The sequence below is a fragment of the Aotus nancymaae genome, unplaced genomic scaffold, assembly GCF_030222135.1.
Source record: "Aotus nancymaae isolate 86718 unplaced genomic scaffold, 86718_ANA_hifiasm-v0.15.2.pri h1tg000032l_0, whole genome shotgun sequence".
Taxonomy (NCBI): Eukaryota; Metazoa; Chordata; class Mammalia; order Primates; family Aotidae; genus Aotus; species Aotus nancymaae.
Genome location: NW_026988445.1, coordinates 13,785,197 through 13,804,883, shown reverse-complemented (window position 1 = coordinate 13,804,883; position 19,687 = coordinate 13,785,197). Strand labels below are relative to the sequence as shown.

General features: G+C 50.3%; 1 protein-coding gene and 1 long non-coding RNA gene across 2 annotated transcripts in view; one reads left to right on the top strand and one right to left on the bottom strand.

Annotated features, from left to right (window-relative positions):
* The window catches only part of ITPKB (inositol-trisphosphate 3-kinase B), a 105,560-nt gene that overhangs the window by 65,750 nt on the left and 20,123 nt on the right, over positions 1–19,687 (top strand). The gene's annotated exons all lie outside the window — the stretch shown is intronic.
* On the bottom strand, positions 2,073–14,163 carry LOC105722329 (uncharacterized). Its single transcript, XR_001108547.2, has 3 exons — positions 13,984–14,163; positions 10,591–10,796; positions 2,073–9,402 (listed from the first exon to the last, which is right to left on the bottom strand). It is a non-coding gene; the product is annotated as an uncharacterized LOC105722329 (long non-coding RNA).

The following is a 19,687-nucleotide window of genomic DNA, read 5'->3' as shown; positions in this document are numbered from 1 at the left end:
AAAGTCAGTGCCGTTTAAAGTATCTTCACCACTTGTCAGAAACAGGATTCTGGTTGGGAAGGGCCATCATTCTGAGTGTTGCAGGTTTTTGCTCTGTTTTGTTAATTACTGGAATTGGGGTACAGAAACCAAATGCAGACTCTCCATCTGAGACTTTCTTCCTGTTTGTCTGCCCAGTTCACACCTGTCTTAGAAGCTGCAGCCTGAGAGACTGAGATGGCTACATTGCCTAATCAAGTCTGGGATTTATGTAGTGATAACACCTCCCAGGAGATAGATTTCTTCACCCCACCTCAGTGGTCCCGACCCATGCCCATGGACCAGCTCTTTATCACTGGCTTGAAGCTTCCTCCCACTTCCCTGTTGCTGAGATCCTTAGGTCTTTAAAGGGCACTTCTTTCAACAGGGATTGCAGCTCCAGATTAGAGTGGGAGTGGGAAGAAGCCATGCCCTTCACACCAAAAGACAGCCATGGTCTTGTCCACCTAATATCTGAGCCAAGGTTGAGGACGGCTGCCCGGAACACACTTCCAAGTTGCCTTGGGGAGTGCTCTGTTTGGCCTTTGTTACAAGCAGGTTTTCCAAGGCAAAAGGAACAAGGAAATGGGCTGATACAGTTGTTTGACAGGAATCTTCACTGGCTTACAGAGATAACATTGGGTAGTGATTGCTCTACACTGTTGAACTATAGGGTATGAGCGATGGTGTCCAGCATATGTCATTTTACGGCTACTTAGCATCAGTTAGTGTAGAGCCCGCATAGCAAGTAGCTTCATGAGGTGATTATGTAGCTCAGGCGGGAGTGAAATGTGATAGCTGTCACATGCTGTCACATTTCAGTGCCTCTCTGGGTCTGATAATTAAAGAGAGCTTGAATACTCAAAAAAAGTTTTTCTCAGTCTAAAGTGGAGAGTTTTTTTTTTTTTTAAAAGTTCATCTTTCTCTCTCACTTGGACAATTACAGCAGCCTCAAAATTGATCTTTCTTGTTTTCACCCTTTCTTACCTGCTTTCTGTTCCCCAGGCATACTCTATACACAAGCAGAACGAGTCTTTAGAACATAAGCCAGATTATGACACTCCTCACCCAAAACCCTCCAGCATCTTCCCATCTCACTGACGTAAAGTCCAAAGTCCTCCAAACGGCCTAAAAAACTCTGCAAGAACTGACCTCATTTCATCCTATCTGAATATGAGTATGTGATATATTCTCCTGTTTGTTTACTCTGTTCCAGCCACTTTGCTGTTTCTGCTGGCCTTTGAAGCTGCCCACACACCTGTTTCAAAGCCTGTGCACTTGGCCGCTCCCTCTGCCTGCAGTGCCCTCCCCTCTACCTGTGTATGGCTCAGCCTCTCACTTCCTGCAGAAAGGCCGTAGCCAGCTAAGCCAATACGGGGCTCTCCCTTTTCCCCTACCTGGCTCATCTTCAAGATGCTCATAGCTGCCTGATGCAATATGTTTTTATTTGTTTATTATCTGCCTTTCCCCACTTAGAATGTAAGCTGCTTTAAGGGTAGGGGCTTCCTTGTGTTCACTACTAAATCACCTGCAGCTAGAACAGTGGCACATCTGTAAATATTTGTCCAGCAATGAATGCATGTGTGCACATATGCATGAATCCATTAGCAACAGCATTCATTGGGTTCCTTTATTAGGCATCACGTTTGTAGCAAAGAGTACAAAGATGGATACCATGGCCCCTGCTCTCAGGGGGCTCACTCCTTTGATCTGTTCTTTGTGGAAGGGTTTCCCACATCAGTCTCCTTTCTAATCCTGTTTTACCCATGCTGTTTGAATATTGGGAAGGCCCCTTCACCATAGGAGTCTAGTTGCTGTCTGTCATCAAAATGGTCCTTCACTAATGTTCCTTGGCTTCTAGAGTTGCCTGGGGTCTTCACGGAACAGTCACCCCATTCAGGGAACAGTTTTCAGTCCTGACCTCACAGAACCCACACAGAGAGAAAGAAAGCCCTATTTCTCCCTTTGCTGAAGTGACATTTTGGAGAGTGCTGTGTTCTCAGATCAAATATAGGAAGGAGCACTGAAGGTGTAAGATATGGCAGCAGTTTCTTTATGGTATTTGTTTATTTGGTGGTTGTATATTTTTTACATTGTAAAAGCAAATTAACCAGGCTACAGAAATTTCAAAAATAAAGAAAAAGAAAGCATATCATCATAATCCTATCATCATAATGAAGCAGCTTGATTCTGTAAATTATTAATTGGTTAATTTTTATTCTACCTTATTCAAAAGATTGTGAATACTTACAAATATGCATATAGTGCAATAGAATATAATAACTGAGAAATTAGAGCAAAGGGTCAGATTGTTTATCCCAGCCAGTATAAAGTTAACGTGCAGAAATGCATACAAATACAACTACTCTTATAAATTGGTATGTTTCTTCTTAGCTTAAGTGGGTGTTCTGTTTCCTCCCCCACACACACAATATTATAGCAAAATTTTCCATCCTTCTTTCTTAACCCTTGCAGTTAAGGACTGAATGATCAATCCCAAGGATGTGCCCCTAATTTATTTAATCATTTCTCTATTGTTGGAAGTTGGGCTATTTTCACTACTATTGTTATTAAAAACAATGGTATAATTAACATCTTTGTGTATGTAACTTTTTCCGTATTTTGGAGTATTTCCTTAAGTAGATTTCCAGAGGTAAAATAACTAACTGGAAGGTTGAAACATTTTTATGGCCCTTGCAGCATATTCCTGGGCTGCTTTCCCAAAAGGTCATGTGTCTTGGGGATGCCTCCCAGCGGTGAGTTGGAGTGTGTCACACCTTATTGTCCTCCTTACCAGCACCAGGATTCACTATTTAAAAAAAGAGAAATTTTTTTGTGTGGCTGAGCCTGGTGGCTCATGCCTATAATCCCAGCATTTTGCTAGACCGAGGTGGGGAGATCACTTGAGGTCAGAGGTTCGAGACCAGCTGGACCAAATAGTGAAACCCCCTCTCTACTAAAAATACAAAAATTAGCCAGGTGTGGTGGCATACATCTTCTAGTCCCAGCTACTCAAGGAGATTGAGGCAGGAGAATCGCTTGACCCTGGGAAGCAGAGGTTGCAGTGAGCCGGGATCGTGTCACTGCATTCCAGCCTGGGCGACAGAGCAAGACTCCATCTCAAAAAATACATATATATTTTTGTTTTGCTATAGGCAAACAGTATATTGTTATTTTCATTATATGTATGTTGCCAGGTTATCTATTGGCACCTGAGATTGTTTTTACCCATTTGTTTGAGTTCTTTGTATATAAAACTTAACCCTTCAATCATACTTTATTTTGTAAAATATTTTCTCCAGTTTTTTTGACTTTTGCTTTGGTTTGCAGGTGTCTTTGCTTTTGATACTTCGAGGTTTTATGTTTTGGATAGTCAAAGTTCTTGGTAATTTTCTCTGTTATTTACCTAGAGACTGTAGTCCAAGTTCATTAGCCTGGCAGTTGAGGCCTGTGGTGACGCTGGCTTTGTCATTCCAGAATTCTCACCTTCTGTTCGCTTAAGACCTTCTTGTTAGGAAGCTGAGTCAGTGGTGCATCTAGCATATTTGACACTAGGAGTAGATTTTTTTTTTGAGATGGAGTTTCACTCTTGTCGCCCAGTGCAATGGCGCAATCTCTGCTCACTGGAACCTCCACCTCCTGGGTTCAAGCGATTCTCTAGCTTTAGCTTCCCAAGTAGTTGGGATAACAGGCGCCCACCACCACACCCAGCTAATTTTTGTATTTTTTAGTAGAGATGAGGTTTTGTTATGTTGGCCAGGCTGGTCTTGAACTCCTGATTGACCTCAGGTGATCTGCCCGCATCTGCCTCCCAAAGTTCTGGAATTACAGGCATGAGCCACCATGACCGGCCCAGGAGTAGATTTTTAAAAATACTCTTCTCTTCTATAATAACAGAATTATTTCAGTAATTAATTAAGCAATAAGTAATAATGATGATGATGGCCAGAAAAGAATTTCAGACATTTAAACATTTCTATTATTGAATTTTGTGTATATGATCATGCCAGCAATAAAAAAAGTTGGGGGGGGTGGTGGGGAGTAATGAATTTAATGATGCTAATGCTTATTTTGAAAAAAAAAAAAGAAATGTTACACTTTCATAGTGGTCAGTAGCAGTTATGAATAAAAACCCTATAGTTTCTGGTTTTGAGTCTTCTGTAAATTGATCGGACTTCGTAAAAACTCACCTTTGCCTATTCATCATGATCAATAGACGAAGCCAAATTTGTTGGTCTATCTTCCCTCAAAGCTGGTCGCAGAGCACTTTTTATTCCTGTTAATTTTGATGTTTCTTTTGGTTAAAACAGCAGAGATACAAATAGGATAAACCTTAAACATAAAATTTGGCAGAAATTCACAACAATTCCATTTCACAGTAAATTCTAGACATTGCAACAAAGTCCTCTTCTTCAATTCTTCAGGATTGATTAAGATCTCCTTGTTGAAAAGTTAGAAACATAAACGAAAACTCCCACGTGATCTGGTAGAATGAGAGGGTGGAATAGCCCAGGTTCTATTTATTTGTTTTTGCAATGACCGTGCTTCCAGCCTTTATTTTTGGTCTGGTCTTCAAGCTTAGGTACACATTGTACCACAGGACTTGGGGGACACGCCACCCCAAAGTGATGAGTGCCAATGATACCGAATCCTGTGAACTTGCTCTTGAAACATGGGTAGCTGAGTCAAGGGGTGTCGGGCTGGCTTTGCAACTATTAATATGAGGTATTTGAATTAACTTCCATAGAGAATGTAATATTTATTAAAAGGTAGTTAATAAATCTGTGTGAATTGGAAGCTTACATATATTATTAAAAGTCAAGAATAATGCAGCAATTGTTTAGAATTAGACAAAAGGTTGTTGGGGGTGGGTGCTGGATTATGTTTAAATCAGAATTGCCAACTCATGGTGATGATAAAAAGGCCATCAGTTTGGGTATTGTTTTAAAATTCCCTACAGCAATTTTCCCTCTTATTGCCTCCCTCTGAGGCAAACTGCTCTGTGCCAGGCCCTTGGTGCTGAGCTGAGACGAGCTGTTGGCTGTGCTGTTGGTGCTTTTTTGCTTCTAGGCTTTTGCTCATGCTTTTTTCAATCCTGAAATACCAACCTCCACTTCACACACACATACACACACTCTCTCTCTCTCCCCTCATTTTCCTCATCTTTTAAGACTTAGCTTAAATGTCACCTTTTCCATGAAGCTTCCTTAATTTATTCCCCTCTTCTCTCAAAGTAATAGCTTCCTCTTCTGAATTCCTGTAGCCCTATCCCAGATCTGCAGGAGAAAGAGCTCCCAGCCATGTCCAGTGCATCCAGGGATAGCACCGATGTCAGAAAGTGTGGGTGGTCTGATTGGGCGAGGGAGCCTGGGAGCCAGCCCAGGTTACCTGCCTGGGTGCTGGTTCCGGAGCTCTCCTCGTTCGCCTCTCTCCCTGATGGGCTGGCCCTGGTGATGGGACCTTGCTGAGCCTGGAGGCTGCTGCCTCTGGTTCTCGGCCTCTGGGTATGAGGCAACCCTTTCTTACCTTACCTTTCTGCTTCAGAAACCCCAGCCTTATGCCAGACCCCGCAATAAGGGCTGGGCATTCTGAGCATTCTTCCACCTTCTCAGCCAGACTCTTGGGTCTTGGCAGAGGTCCCACACATTTATGTTAACCTACGTTTATTGATTCCCAACCCTGGGAAAGCAGTGTGCCAGGTAGGGCGTGGGGTTCAGCAATGAACTGGCCATTTCCAGCCCTCCGAGAATGCTCACTCTAGTGGGGGTGACATTCGTGGTGTCACCAGCTCATGTGAATGTGCTCTCAGCAGAGCAGCAGATGCATGTGTGAGGCATAGGGGAGAAGTGATTAGCCTTTTCGAGTGCGTTGGGCAAAGAGTGCAAATAGGAGGTGATAATTGCGCACGGTAAAGGATGAAGAAGAGTTCTCTGGGTGGTAGGTTAGGGGAAGGGTCTTCCAGCCAGAGGGGCCAGCACAAAAAGATCAGGAGCATGAAGCAGTGTGTTGTGTGTCCGCAAACACAACCAGGTCAGTTTTGCAGCAGCCCAGGGAGTGAAGGGGCGCGGTGGTGGGAGAGAGTGAGAGCCCTTGGGAGTCCATGTGCGGGAGTTTGGTCTTTGTCCTGCAGGCTTTAGGGAAGCCATGGAAGGTTTAAAGCAGGGGAGGGACATGATGGAATTGGGATGGTCAGATTGATGTTCTAGAAAGATCTGCAAGGCTGACGAGTAGAGGGTGGGTTGCAGGAAGGCACATCCAAGGCAGGGCAGGCTGTTGTGGTCCTGGAGAGATAGGAAGAGCAAGGGGTGCTGGCCACACAGAGTTGTCAGGGTGGTAAATTAGGGATTTTGGTGATTGATGAGATGTTTTGGCAGCCCTGTTCCAGGGTCTCCTTAGCTGTCCCTGAGAGGACATCTTAGGGTCTCCCATCGAATTTGTGATCCTCATATGCTCAGCATGGTCCCATTAGACCCGCGGGGTCTGGGTACTGGGGCACGACTCCGCACATGCTCTATCTGCCCAGAAACCCTGGAGCCCCTGGCCACCAGGGAACCATGTCCATCATGTATGATGCTTTGGTAGAGAGCTGGTAAGAAGCAAGATGACCTCATGCTCCTGAGAGCAGCAAGCACTTACAGCTTCTCCCTCTCAGCTCCTCTGGCTTGATGGGAGCTGGCAGAGCTGGCCGAGTCATGCCCTGATTGGGTGGTCTGAGTCACTGCTGCCACGGGCACCAGATCCCACTGTGCCCTGTGTTCCCTTCTGGTATCACAGTTGCTTACTCTCCACATGTGGCTTTAGGGAGGGCTTTGGGGCAATTATGGGACTGATGCCTTTATCATTAAGCCTCTCCTTATCCTCTGAGAAGCCCACTGGTAGCTAGCCCTCTGCGGTCATGTCTGTTGTTTCTTTCTGTTTTAGGCAGGCTCATGGGGAAGAACTGCAGATGGCCAGGAGCTTTTGGGTCACCCCTCAAAATGCAGTTGGCCACCACACTGTGGAATCATCAGAGGCCACAGTGCCTTGTGATGTGCTCCTAGCATTTTGAGTGTTGAGCTTCATTGCCAAGATGCTAGGCTTCCTCCTGGCCCCACCGCAGATGCTTCCATGAGTGTCTCCTCACCTCACCTGGGCTGGGCCATGACTGGAAGCCCCAGACGCCAGCCACCCCTGGTTCTACATTGTGTTCTAACTAATCAGAAGTGGAGGTTGGTCAGAGTCAGGTACTGCTCAACCATGACCCCAGCGATGTTCTCCGGGGGAGGAGGTGATACAGCAGGCGGGGCCAGGTTGGTGGGGCTGGGTGGTTTAGAAATCCTGGCCCCAATCTTGGCCCCCGCAGGTGACCACCGAGGTAGCTCTTATGTGTCCTCATCAGAGAGGCCCGTTTGGTCTTGCTGTTCTATTTTGTCTTTCAGACCTGAAGGGCCACATCTTACCTTGCATGGTGTGTGTTCAGGTTTTCAAGCACATCCCTTGTTTTCCTACATAGTCCTCCTACAGTTTTGGAGATGAGGCCTTGCTGTGCATTTTCATCTCTGTTTGCAGAGGGAGAAACAGCAGCTCAGCAAAGTAGGTGACTTGCCTGCGTCGACATGGCCAGTGAGTAGACTACAGCTGAGGTCGGCTTTCCTCAGCACTTTCCCCTTTGTCTCTAAATCCAGCTGCTCAAACTCAAATGCCACCAGGGGCCGGGCAGGTGACATGTGTCAGCAGGGCCCAGTGACAGGGGAAGAGCAGGCTCCATCTCAAACGGCTGCTGCTCAGCCCCAGGCGGGGGACACTGTCCAGGATTGCACACACAGGATTTCAAAGAGAAGTTGGAAATTTGGATTTTTGTGTCCAATCTGATTTCTAAATGTTGGCAGCTAATTTAGAAAAAACATGTAGCCGAACAAAGTAAGTCTGCTGGCCTCTGCCCTACATCACCTGGCTGCTGGTCACTCACCCACAGCCTTTCCTCCTGACTCGGGCTTACGGGGAGCCTCTGCTGGCTGGCTTTCCTGTTGAGGGAAAGGAGAAGAGGAAAGGGAAGAGGAAATAGTTCAAGGAGCCTCTGGTCCATTCGTGTCGTGCTGGCCACACACTGTGTAAATCGCTCAGCTGCCCACATTCCCAAGGCAAATACTTTCCATGCACCTCTTCAGTCGCCTTAAATCCCAGGGCTCTTTGGCAGTTTATCGGCTTGCTTCCTTTTCCGAAGATTCAAATGACGACTGCCTGAAAATATTTTCTTCAGTTGGGTTTTTCCTTGGTGACTTCACTCCAAGACAGATGTGCCCTAATAATAGCATTGAAAGTTAAGGGGAGTAAGTTAGCCGGCTGGTTCTGTTCCCTAGAAATGAGGTTACAGTTCCTAAATGTGAGCTCTCCCTGGAGACCTTGGAGGGGCTGAGCCTGCAAGAGGGCCATGGTCACCGTGAGGGTCTGGAGTCCTTCTCCCTGGGACAGAGTCCCCGAGGCTCTCCCCTCATCCCACCAGCACACGTGTACTGCCTGGCACGCGGCAGATGGATGTCTCAATGGAGGTTTGCTGTCTTTGGAGATGGTCAGAGGCTCTCGTTCAGCTCCTGCCTCCTGAGCCTGGAGGCCTCAAGCTTGATGAGACCTAAACCCTGACTGCACAAAGCAGACCATTCCTCCAAGTGCCTCTCTCATTCCCGTGTTTGGGCTCACTGACTGGAAGGACTCCCAGGGGTTGTTTTAAGCCCGTTCTTCAGCCTCTGTCATTCCAGAATACATTTTTCAGATAAGCCACTTGCATTCCCTCAATAATGTTTCATTTCCTCTAACTCAGTAGGAAGGAGATGAAACAAGTACAAGAGAACCAGGAGCCTTCTGTAAGCTGTGCAGGCAGGAGAGACTTTGTAGGGCAGGCTTTCAGATCCCTTAGGAGAAAAACTGTATGAGCCTCTACGGATGTTGAGGCTCTGTTTCTTGGTTTTGCTTCTCTGTAAATCTGGGGGAGAAGACAGGGAGGATCTGGGCTGCAGCCCTTCTTTGCCCCTCTCTTGTAGGAGATCCTCACCTCAGTTTTGTGAAAACCCATGCTGTCTGTGATGATCCCAAAAGCTGCTGCAAAAGATCTCAATATAAAATAAATGTTAACCTGGTTGTGGTGGCTCACACCTGTAATCCCAGCACTGTGGGAGGCCGAGGCGGGTGGATCGCTTGAGTGCAGGAGTTTAAGACCAGCCTGGGCAACATGGCAAAACTCCATCTCTAAAAAATTTGCCAGGCATGGTAGTATATACATACAGTCCAAGCCACTAGGGAGGCTGAGGCAGGAGGATTGCTGGTTTGCTTGAGCCAGGAAGTTAAGGTTGTACGGAGCCATGATTGTGCCACTGCACTTCACTGCAGCCTGGGTGACAGAATGAGACCCTGTTTCAAAAAAAAGGAAAAGAAAGAAAGAAAAAGAAAAGAAATATTGAGTAATTATAGCCTAAAGTGAGAAGTAAAGGAAGCAGTCTCGGAGTATTTCTGCTCTTGGCGGGTGGGAGAACCTGGCCGCAGTAGGGCGTGAAGGCTTCCAGGGTCGGAGTTTGAGCAAGACCCCAGGTCTGCCCGGATTGGGACACAAACCTGGGGCACGCCTTTGCCCCTGTTTGCTGCTCTGGGAATGGGAGTCGAGACTGGTACCTGCCCCTCAGGGGCCCTGGGAGGCACCTGCCACATGGGGAAAATGCTAAGTAAGCACCCACTGCCACTAGCAGAGCTGGTTGACAGTGATGCACCGGGAAGGGCGATGAGTCAATCTGTTCATGAAAATCACGCGTATGTCGTCACACATACCGTCAAGATGACCCGGGGGACAGCTGAGCTCTGAGAGCTGATGGGTCTTGCTCATACTTGGGGGTTCACTGGTGTCCCTTTTTGGCACCCCGTTTCCTGTGCTTCCAGAGGTCTGCACGTGAACAGATGCATGACTGCTGAACTGAGAAGGGACCTCTGCCCTGAACAGCTCTGGTCAGGAGAGGGAAGCTGGGTGACTCATAGCAGAATTCAGAGCTGCACATTGGCCGCGGCCGGGGCAGGGCTGCACACGATTCTTCGGAAAGCAGCTTGGGGTTTCTGGCTGTCTCTGTAAGTCTGCATTCTCGCTCGCTGAGTGCCGTGTAGCCACAGGCAAATCAGCATAATTGGTCAGAAATATGAATTGGACCAACGTATCTTGCTTGAAAATATTTTCTAAATATAGCTAAATTTTTGATAACTGCTTACAAGCCACTATGTGGTATTCAGGTCCTTCCTCAAAAGTTTCCTTAATAACTTAAATGGGAATTCCTCAAAAATCTGGCTTTGGAGTTAGAGCAGGGTTACCCCCTTAACCAAATCTCTTACAAGACTTTTTTTTTTTTTTTGCCTTCCCTGAAACTACCTAAAAGGCAGTTTCTGTCCATTTAAGTTCTTAGCCTAGAGAGGTAAACATTTAGCGATTGGAGGTTGAGGAAACCTTGTCCCTTCTACTGCATCCAGTAGTATTCTAAGGTTTTTAAATGCATAACCTGAAGATTTTTCAATCTCAGGAATCTCTGAAAAAATACCAGGGGTGACTGAAGAGCTGCTCACCCAGAAGTGTGTTTCCTTCAGCAGGGCTGTGCCTGGGAGAGCTTGGGGTAGAGAAGATGGCATTTTAGATTCTTGAACTTTCTGCAGAAAACTTCCTTTCAGATTCCTGGCATTGTAAATGTCATCCCCTGGCATGGGATGAAGTCTGTTTCCACGTGTGGCCACCTGGCAGAGCTGCCTGCGTCCCTGTTGCCCGGCTCAGTCTCCTGGGGAACAAGCAGAGTTACTTAGTTTAGATCCCAGGTCCCTGGGGGAGGTTTGGGTGGGGGGATTTTCAGGAAATATGAGCGCCTCTGGTGGCTACTGTGCCAGGCTGCCTCATCGTTCACACACTTCCTCTCACACCTGCCTAGAAAGTGGCTCCTGGGCATTTTGGAGTTCCAGAAAGACTCCATTTCTGGCAGGGAATAGGACTTTTCGTTGGGGATCCACTTACTACTGACTCTGACCTTTGCCTTCGCCCTTGCCTTGTGGAAAAGTGGGAATCAAGGCTGGGATAAGGGATAGAGGAGGAGGTGGTCAGACCCTACCGCTAACATCTGCCAGGCCCATACAGAGCTGCCTGCCATACAGTTCATCTGATTCTCAGGCTCTTGACCTTGAGGGGCTCAGACCAGACAGTGTATGTGAGAGGTATGCCATGTGTGTCTGCCTCTGTTGAGTGCTCTGTGTATGTACCAGGCACTGCACACAGAGAATTGAATTGAATCCTGAAAACAACCCTTTAGGATACTTGGTATTCCTGTTTTACAGATGAGGAAACTGAAGCTCAGTTTGGTAACTTGCTGATGCCACCAGCCAGGAGTGGCAGAAGCTAAACCTGAATTTATCTGGCTATAATGTTACCTGTTGTGCGTGACAGGAAATGAGGCCACCCAGCAGAGCGATGAAGAGCTTGGAGCCTGCAGCCAGCCTGCCTCACTACACGTCTACAGAACCCTGGGCAAGTTGTCTCATCACTCTGTGCCTCAGTGTTCCCACCTGTAAGGTGGGACAGTGACAGCACCTCTGTGACAGGTTGAGAGACTTTTACACACACACATAGCAAATACTCAGCCCTGTGTCTGGCTCCAGTAAGCACATGAGCTGTTTCTTACCGACACTAGAACAGCTGGCATTCTGTGGGCTCCAAGCCACTCCGCCCTGCCGTACCTCTCTGTGGGCTATAAAGGAAGGATTAAGCAACTCTAGCTCCCCAGACCGGGGAGCTGTTCCTGAGGAGGTGTGTTGGGGGTGGAGATGGGGCTGAGTCCCCTGGCTGGCCCCTCTGAGAGAGTGGCCCAAGATGGACTCTGGGTGCTCGGAGGTTCCAGAACTTCAGTGCCAGTTGTCTGCCGATCAGTGAAGCCCTTTGGTAAATTTCCACCCTAACTTGGCCTTGTTTTGCATTTACCAAAGTAAAAATAAAATCTCTGGGGAGGAGTGGATGAGCGCAGGGTGGGAGGGGATGTGCTGCGTGTTGCAGCCGCGGCCCTTAACCGGCTGGGCAGAGCCCGGGCGCCCTTTCCCAGAGGACAGGCTGAGCCCTTCTGTCCTCTGAGCTTTATCCATGAGGAAGTCAGCCTCGAAAGGCTGCCCACCCGCCTCAGTCTCTTCCCCAGCCCCCCCTTGGCCACTCCCTGTTTCCTCCTATTGTTGCTCGCCTCCTGACCTCCGGGCCCAGCAGCCTTTAAGGCCTGGAGAGGCCCCTGGTGTGAGCTCTGCAAGGCCTCCGTGTTCAGCACAGTGTTTCCTATGCCTTCTTCCTCTCTCGCCTCTCTCCTCTAGCCCTTCATTATTTTTAGTTCTTAAGAGGTTAGAATCCAGGAGGGAGGAGGAGAGAAGTTAATGACCTTCTCACCAGAGATGGAGCATTTGCTGGGCCCTGACCAAGAGGGAGGGTTAGGAACATTTCCATTTTGGGTGAAGGACACCTCGATTCTTGAGTAACCAAAAAAAGACTGCTTTGGCAAGTTTGCGGGCCCCTTTGATGCCAGCTCCTGTACAGTGTGGATGAGGGAAGGAGTGCGGACCTGAGACAGAGTCGCTAATGGAAGAGCATTCTTTGCTGATGTCTCCAGTGTCCCTGGCTCCTGCAGGACACTGGGGACACCCATGAAGAGGTGTCCCCTGCCTGCCAGCAAAGGCATCCCAGATTGAGGGATGGGAGAGTGAGCAAACAGTGGCTAACCTGAGTGAACGGTGGCCCTCCAAACGCTCGAGTGCTAAGTGAAAAGGCCTCGGGGGCCCGGGACCAGCCAGGCTGCCAGCTGTGGGGTCCTGGAGAGAAACCCAGGCAGACCAAATAGGAAATTCCCACAAATATGCCCCCTCCTGCTACTTGGAGAAGTCTGAAAAGTCCAGGTGTGAGCATGAATGGAAGGCAGTGTGAGCCTTGGTGTAGATGTGCTTTATCCTCCAGGCCTGGCCCCTACCATGTGCTGGGCCCACAGGATCCTCTTATCAGCCAGGTGCTGGGAGTATTGGACCCCCACTGGATATCCAGCCTAGGGGGACATACAGAGAGTTAGGACAGATCCCCAGTTCCCCGGAGCCTTCCTGCCACTGGGAGACATGTTACGGCACACAAGAATCATGAAACACTCCAGCTTCCTGTCACTTCCCTGCCCCACCTGCAGGTCTGCTGTGCAGGTGCCCTGCCAGGAAGCTCTCCCTCTGCCCTTCTGCGTATCCACATCCTGCATCTCCCTCCAGCTTCAGGGAGGATTCCAGGAGGGGCGTGGGGCTGAAGTGGCCCGAGAACTTCAGGGAGAAGGTAGGGCCAGCTAGCAAGTTCCAGGGACAGGGAGGTAGGATGTGGATACACAGAAGGGAGGAGGGAGAGCTTTCTGGGCAGAGCTCCTGCACAGCAGACCTGGATGTGGGGCAGGTATGGGATGGCTTGCCCTGATGGATTGGAGTGGGCACGCCAGAGAGTGAGTGTGGGGCAGTATATGGTGGTGGCTCTGTATCCCAGGGGGACCCTGCTCCCTCTTAAGCATGGTCAGGGAGCCTTGGTGAGGCCCTGGGCTGCTCCTGGAGCCCTGTCCTTGCCGGCTGGGCCTTTCGGCAGAGGGCTTATGGTGGAAGAGGAAGAGTGGCCGCGATGGAGGCCCCCTGGGTGCCAGTCTGGGTGCTGCCCTTGGCCTAGAAACTGGGCCTCTAGTTGCAACAGGAAGAAGGCAGCTAATCAGGAGGAGACAGCTGGGCAGTCACTCAGGGTTTTCCTGGTTTTGGCCAGAATGTGCTGCTAGGGGTCGATGGAGCATGGCGGCGTCCCTCAGAAAGGGTCAGCCAGGGCTTGAACGTTGCCTGCAAGCTCCAGCCTTCAGACTGAGCAGCTCTACACGCTGCAAGCCAGGGGCCCGGCAGCCCTTGCAGCCTGATTGGGAGTGGGGAGGACAGAGCGCTCACCTGGAGAACACACTGAGCCCGGTCGTGCTGCTCCTGCCTGCAGGGGCTGGTAAGGACCCACCATCCTCGGTCTCCTTTCCAGACCCAGCAATTGCTTCTGAAGGAGGCCCTTCACCCACCCGACAGCCCTCAGGCTGATCCCCACCCTGCACTCACGGGTTCCGTAAAGGGCAGGGGAGAAGCTCGTGCCCGCGGAGGATGTTCTGTCCCGTCCAGCATTTGGGAACATCACACCAGGGGTGGGGGCGGGGGATGAAATAAAGCCTTACTCGGCTCTTTTCTGAAAGTGCTTTTGCACTTGGCATTTAGGGGGATTTTCTTGTTTGTGAAAGGGGGAAAGGCAGTTAGTCTTAAATCCAGACTTTTATTTTTAGCTGGAGCTACCTGTCCTGCCAAGTCCTTGGGCTTAATTTTTCCGATCCTTGGTGTCTTGGTTTTGAAAACCCTTCCCCTCCTCCCCTCCCAGCTCCTTTTTGGCAGGGGCGGGTTTCGCTTTTGGCCCCAGTCAGGTTTCTAACCAGGGCTACAGGAGGGAGCTATTGAGCCAGGGGCCCCTACCTGCCTGGGCTTGTACCCAGCTGCCGTCAACCCAGCTGGGCCCTGCCAGGGGGAATACAATGAACAAAGTTGGCCGCCGCCCCGACTCTGCAGCCTAGGAGAAGCACCAGGCTTTTCCCCAGTGAAGGAAATAATGATCACTAGGGAAACCCTAACTGCTTTTTTAGAAAGACCAAATGAAGAAGGAAGAAAAAAACCATTTTTTCCAAACATGGAAAACTCAATGACTCTCACTCAGACTTTTGCAAGAGCAGAACCAAGGCTTTGACACAGAAAGAATTCTCCCTGGGCAGGGGCGTTCTTCATCCACTTTCAGCACCAAATGCGTCTTCCCTGAGTGTGTGTTAGTGAGGACGTTCTGGGAACAGAAGGAGGGAGGGGAGAGTAGGCCTTTGTTCAGGCCTCCCGCATCTGAAAGGTCACTCTTCTGACAAAGCCCTTGCTGTTTATGTGAGGCTATTTTATAACTAGGGGAGAAGCAGATAGTCCCAGGTCCAAGCAGGATGATGGGGGCCCAGTAATCCTGTTGGCTAAAACAAAATCCTTGGAATTAAGTGGCACAAACCTGGAAGCTGTGTGACCTTTTGCAAGTTACTAAACCTCTCTGAACATGTTTCATCATTTGCCAAATGGAGACAACTATATCAGTGTTGTGAGAGTTGCCTGAGCTATTGGCACAGTATCTAAGAATATGTTAGACGTGTAATGTGATCTCTTTGCACACATGCAGCAGAGTTAGACTGGCAATACTGCCTTGGGAGTGTTAGAGAGTCCAGAGAACACTTCCCATTTCTGATATTTTAGAGATTTCTCCTCATCTCTTTTACAAAAAACAAACAAACAAACAAACCAAAAACGACACATGGATACTCTTTATGATATCTAAAAATAATAGCCAAGTGATCAAACTATTTAAATAAAAAGCGAAGTGCTGGAGGAAAACGTACCGAATTGGGGGAACAAGTCGGGTGCGAAGGAGGCTAAGAAGAGGATGTAAACCCCCTTTAGAAAATGACATTTTTAATCTTATTATTCACCTCGAAAATATCCTTCTTTGGCGGTGGCTAGCAGAATTCCACATATGTGAAATAAGATGGTTTGGGAAATCATTCTTTCTTCTTTTTGCAATGTCAGTGACTTGAACCAGAAACTGATATTGACTCACCTGGGCTCTGACTCTTTCCAAGTCATACATGAGGACTCATGGGGGCCTGCGGAACTGCCCCATGAGTTCCCAGAGCTGCTGTGGGCATGGGACGGGAAGCTTTGTAAGCAATTAATCACACAGTTAGCTCATCTGATCGCCACCAGCCACGGTCAGGCCCTCTGAAAGTGCCTGGTTGGATGCTTGCCAGTCTGCTGTGCCTTGAAGGAAAAAATTACTCCAATTTAAGAAAATAGAAGCAAAAAACCAAAGTGAGCCTGGAAGGTTTGCCTGGCCATGACAGTCTACAGAGCAGCTGTTTGTGCCCGTCACCTGCGTAGGCTCTCACGGTGACTACATGGGGAGGGCAGGGTGTGTGCATTGATACCTGCCGTGCCCAGTGTACACTGAGGTTTGCCCATGCCCCAGCTGGAAGGTGGCAGAACAAAGACTTGTTCCAACCTCGAAGCCTGAATTGCGCTCTGTGTCATCGTCCTGCCCTTGGGAACAACATCCAGCTTGATGAGCTGCCTTTCCACCTCAGAGGTGGAGGCTGTAGGATCCTGATGGAGGGAGAGAGGAGTATGTATGTTGCTTCAGCCCTTAATTTGCAAGGTGGTGAAACCACTGTGGGCCTGGCAAAATCAGCAAGAACGGCAGCTGGAGGAAGGGTGGCTGGAGGAAGGGGTACGCTGGGACTGGAAGGAGCTGCCTTCCTGAAGTCCTCCCTGCTTTTCTGAAGTTGTCCCAGCACAGCTGTGGCTTCCGGGAGAGGAACGTCAGGGTCCTGATAAGAAAATGGAGTGGAGCCCACACCTGCCCAGAATGTGAACTTTCTTCAGGAGCCTCTGCTTCCGAGGAGCAAGTGCAGCCCCCACACCTGCTGAGTTTATCTCCCTCCTCCTGGATGCTGTGAGGCTTGGCACCTGCCCAGCCAGGCACTCAGCAAACCTGCTGGGGGTCCCTGAGGGCCCACCAGGGTAAACTAGCATCCCTTTCTTGTGTCACCCAGAAACCAGCAAACACAGAGATGATCTGGGATGGAGGCATACCCAGGGCTCTTTGGAAGCACCCAGGAGGGCAGTGGGAAGGCTTCCTGGGAAGAGGCTATCTGGGTTGCATTTGAAAATCCACACAGGAGTTAGCTAAGTCCCGTGCATCCACAGCCATTCTTCTGCAAAGTCCCTAATAGCAGAAGCTGACACCCTTGCGTGTCTAAGATGGCATGGGGACAGGTGTGTGGAGCAAGAAGTTGCCTGCAGAACTCCACAGGCCCGAGAGAATGTGAGCCCAGGTGGGCTGCGGTGGGGGGTAGGGGTCACCAGGGCTGCCAGTGACCTTCGGTCCTCATGACACAGAAGCGTTTGCCCCCAGCGTCACAACCCTTTCTTCTCCCACCCACCCTAAATTGCATTGAGAAACATAACATTGGTTTGGAGGGGCAGGAAGTGGCTGGAAGGAAGACAGGAAGCAGACCCCAGGGGGCATGTGGGCTGAGCTGGGGATCGGATGGTGCTGGCCCTGGGTGGCTTGGCCTCCTGTGGGGAAGGCTGGGCTGGGCAAGTGGCCGCTGACCGGCTCAGACAGCACTGCGGGGACAGGGAGCAAGGCCAGATTCTGAAAAACATGCAGAAGGCTGAGGTCTGGTTGCCATCCTCACCTCTCCTGACAGGCCTTTCCAGGGGTCTTCTCTGAGCCCCAAAAGGAGAGTCCCAGGTGCCTGCAGCCTTGAGCCCTCCCCTGCCCTAGGATTGAGGAGCCTCTGGTCATTGGCCGTGAGCCTGCCAGAGAAGCCTGCAGGCCTGGGGTCACTTGCTGTCTCCCAATCGCGGGGCCATTTCCTCCGCAGGAGGCAGGGCCCATTTCCCGGCTGAGCAGTCGCAGGGCCCGAGAAGGGCCTCGAGCTTGGTGAAGCTTTACCTTCCCCATCATGACATTCTTACTGAGTTTTGGACAAGGGGCCTCTCACTTTCATTTCGCGTGTTATGCAGCTGATTCTGATGAGAGCTAAAGCATTTTGTAAGGAGGGTGGCCAGAGGCCCACACATCCTCACAGCCTAGAGTCGGGGAAACCTGTGTCCCTCGTTCCTTCTCTTTCCTCTCCTCCTCCCCTCCTCTTCCCCTTCTCCCCACCTCCTCCTATTCCTCTCTCTTCCTCCTTTTCCTCCTCCCCTCCTTCTCCCTACCTCTTCTTCCTCCACCCCACCTCCTCCTCTCCCTCCTGCCTCCTCTTCTTCCTCCCTTCTCCCTCCTCTTCATCCTCCCTCCTCTTCATCCTCCCTCCTCTTCATCCTCCCTCCTCCCTACCTCTTCTTCCTCCATCCACCTCCTCCTCTCCCCTCCTCCCTCCTCTTCTTCCTCCCTTCTCCTTCCTCTTCTTCCTCCCTCCTCTTCTTCCTCCCTCCTCTTCTTCCTCCCTCCTCCCTCTTTTTCTTCCTCCCTCCTCCCTCCTCTCCCTCCTCCCTCCTCTCCCTCCTCCCTCCTCTCCCTCCTCCCTCCTCTTCTTCCTCCCTCCCTCCTCTTCCTCCTCCCTCCTCTTCTTCCTCCCTCCTCCCTCCTCTTCTTCCTCCCTCCTCCCTCCTCTTCCTCCTCCTCTTCTTCCTCCCTCCTCCCTCCTCTTCCTCCTCCCTCCTCTTCTTCCTCCCTCCTCCCTCCTCTTCCTCCTCCCTCCTCTTCCTCCTCCCTCCTCTTCTTCCTCCCTCCTCCCTCCTCTTCTTCCTCCCTCCTCTTCTTCCTTCCTCTCTCCTCCCTCCTCTTCTTCCTCCCTCCTCCCTCCTCTTCCTCCTCCCTCCTCTTCTTCCTCCCTCCTCCCTCCTCTTTCTTCTCCCCGTCTTCAGTCTTCACTCTCCTCCTCTTCTCTTCCTCCTGTTCCTCCTCCTCCCCCGCCCCCAGCAGTCCTTTTTCCCCTGCCTTATGAATGACAAAGGCTAGACCTGGAGGTTATGCCCCTTTGCCCTTTGATTTGTTGAAGGCAGTGTTTCCCTGCAGCCTGACTGAGAATGCCTGATGGGGAGGATCCGGGGAGGATGGTGTCCCCCAGGAACCGTTAGCATTACGGGAGACTTGGAACTTGATCCAGAAAAACACTCAGAATCAGAGACCCTGCCCAGGCAGCCCTGCTGGCTCAGGGCACCTCCAAGGATGGGCCAGAGGTGGGGAGGAGGAACCGCTTGCCCAGGAAGGCTCCACTCCGCACCCGGCACAGAATGCTGGGCCTGTTTTACGCTCTGTGTGTTGAGCAGGAGGAGCTCATTCTGTGTAGGCCTTGCCTCCAGGGAGCAGACTCCCATCTGCTCTTCAGACCAGGAACTTCTGGGAAAAGGGAAAGAGGAAAAGGGAGACAGGACGTGGCATGCCCTGAGCTTCCCAAAGGCGAGGGCTTCCAACTCCCAGGTAATGTGGGGAGCGGAGTCAGTCGGAGCCCTGGGCCAGGCCTCTCTCTGTTGCGGGGAATGCGGCTGCCACGCCTCAAGCTCCCTTCATCTGACTTCTGTCTCCTCCAGTGTGAAAAGGGTTAGGATTTTGTTGTCAGATTTTTTCCCTCCCACTACAAATCTCTCTCCACATTCTCTGAATATTTTGGCTCCTTCAAGTCAGGTGCAAGGGACAAGACCACACCAGAGGTCTCCAGGCCTCTCTGAATATTAAAGAATCTCTCCCGCTTCCCTCTCCACCACCCCTCCCTCACCCTGGTCTGGCTGTTTTCTGATCCATTCCTTCCAAATTCCTCTGAGAAAACTGAAGCTCTGTCTCTCCCTGTGCTTCTGGAGTTTAGCACAAGACCCTCTTACAGAGCGAGGTCCAGGTTGCAGCAGGCAGGGGTGACGAATATCAGCAGAAGGCACTGCCCGCCCTGCCTGCAGAGGAGCAACGAAGCCAAGCCCAGTCCAGTGCTCCTTTAACCCGGGACGCAGCCACCCAGGGAGTGCCCCCAGTTCACATCCAAGCCTGTGAAGCCGGGGGTTACCCGAAAGACCTCAGGCCTGGCCTCACTGGGTTTAA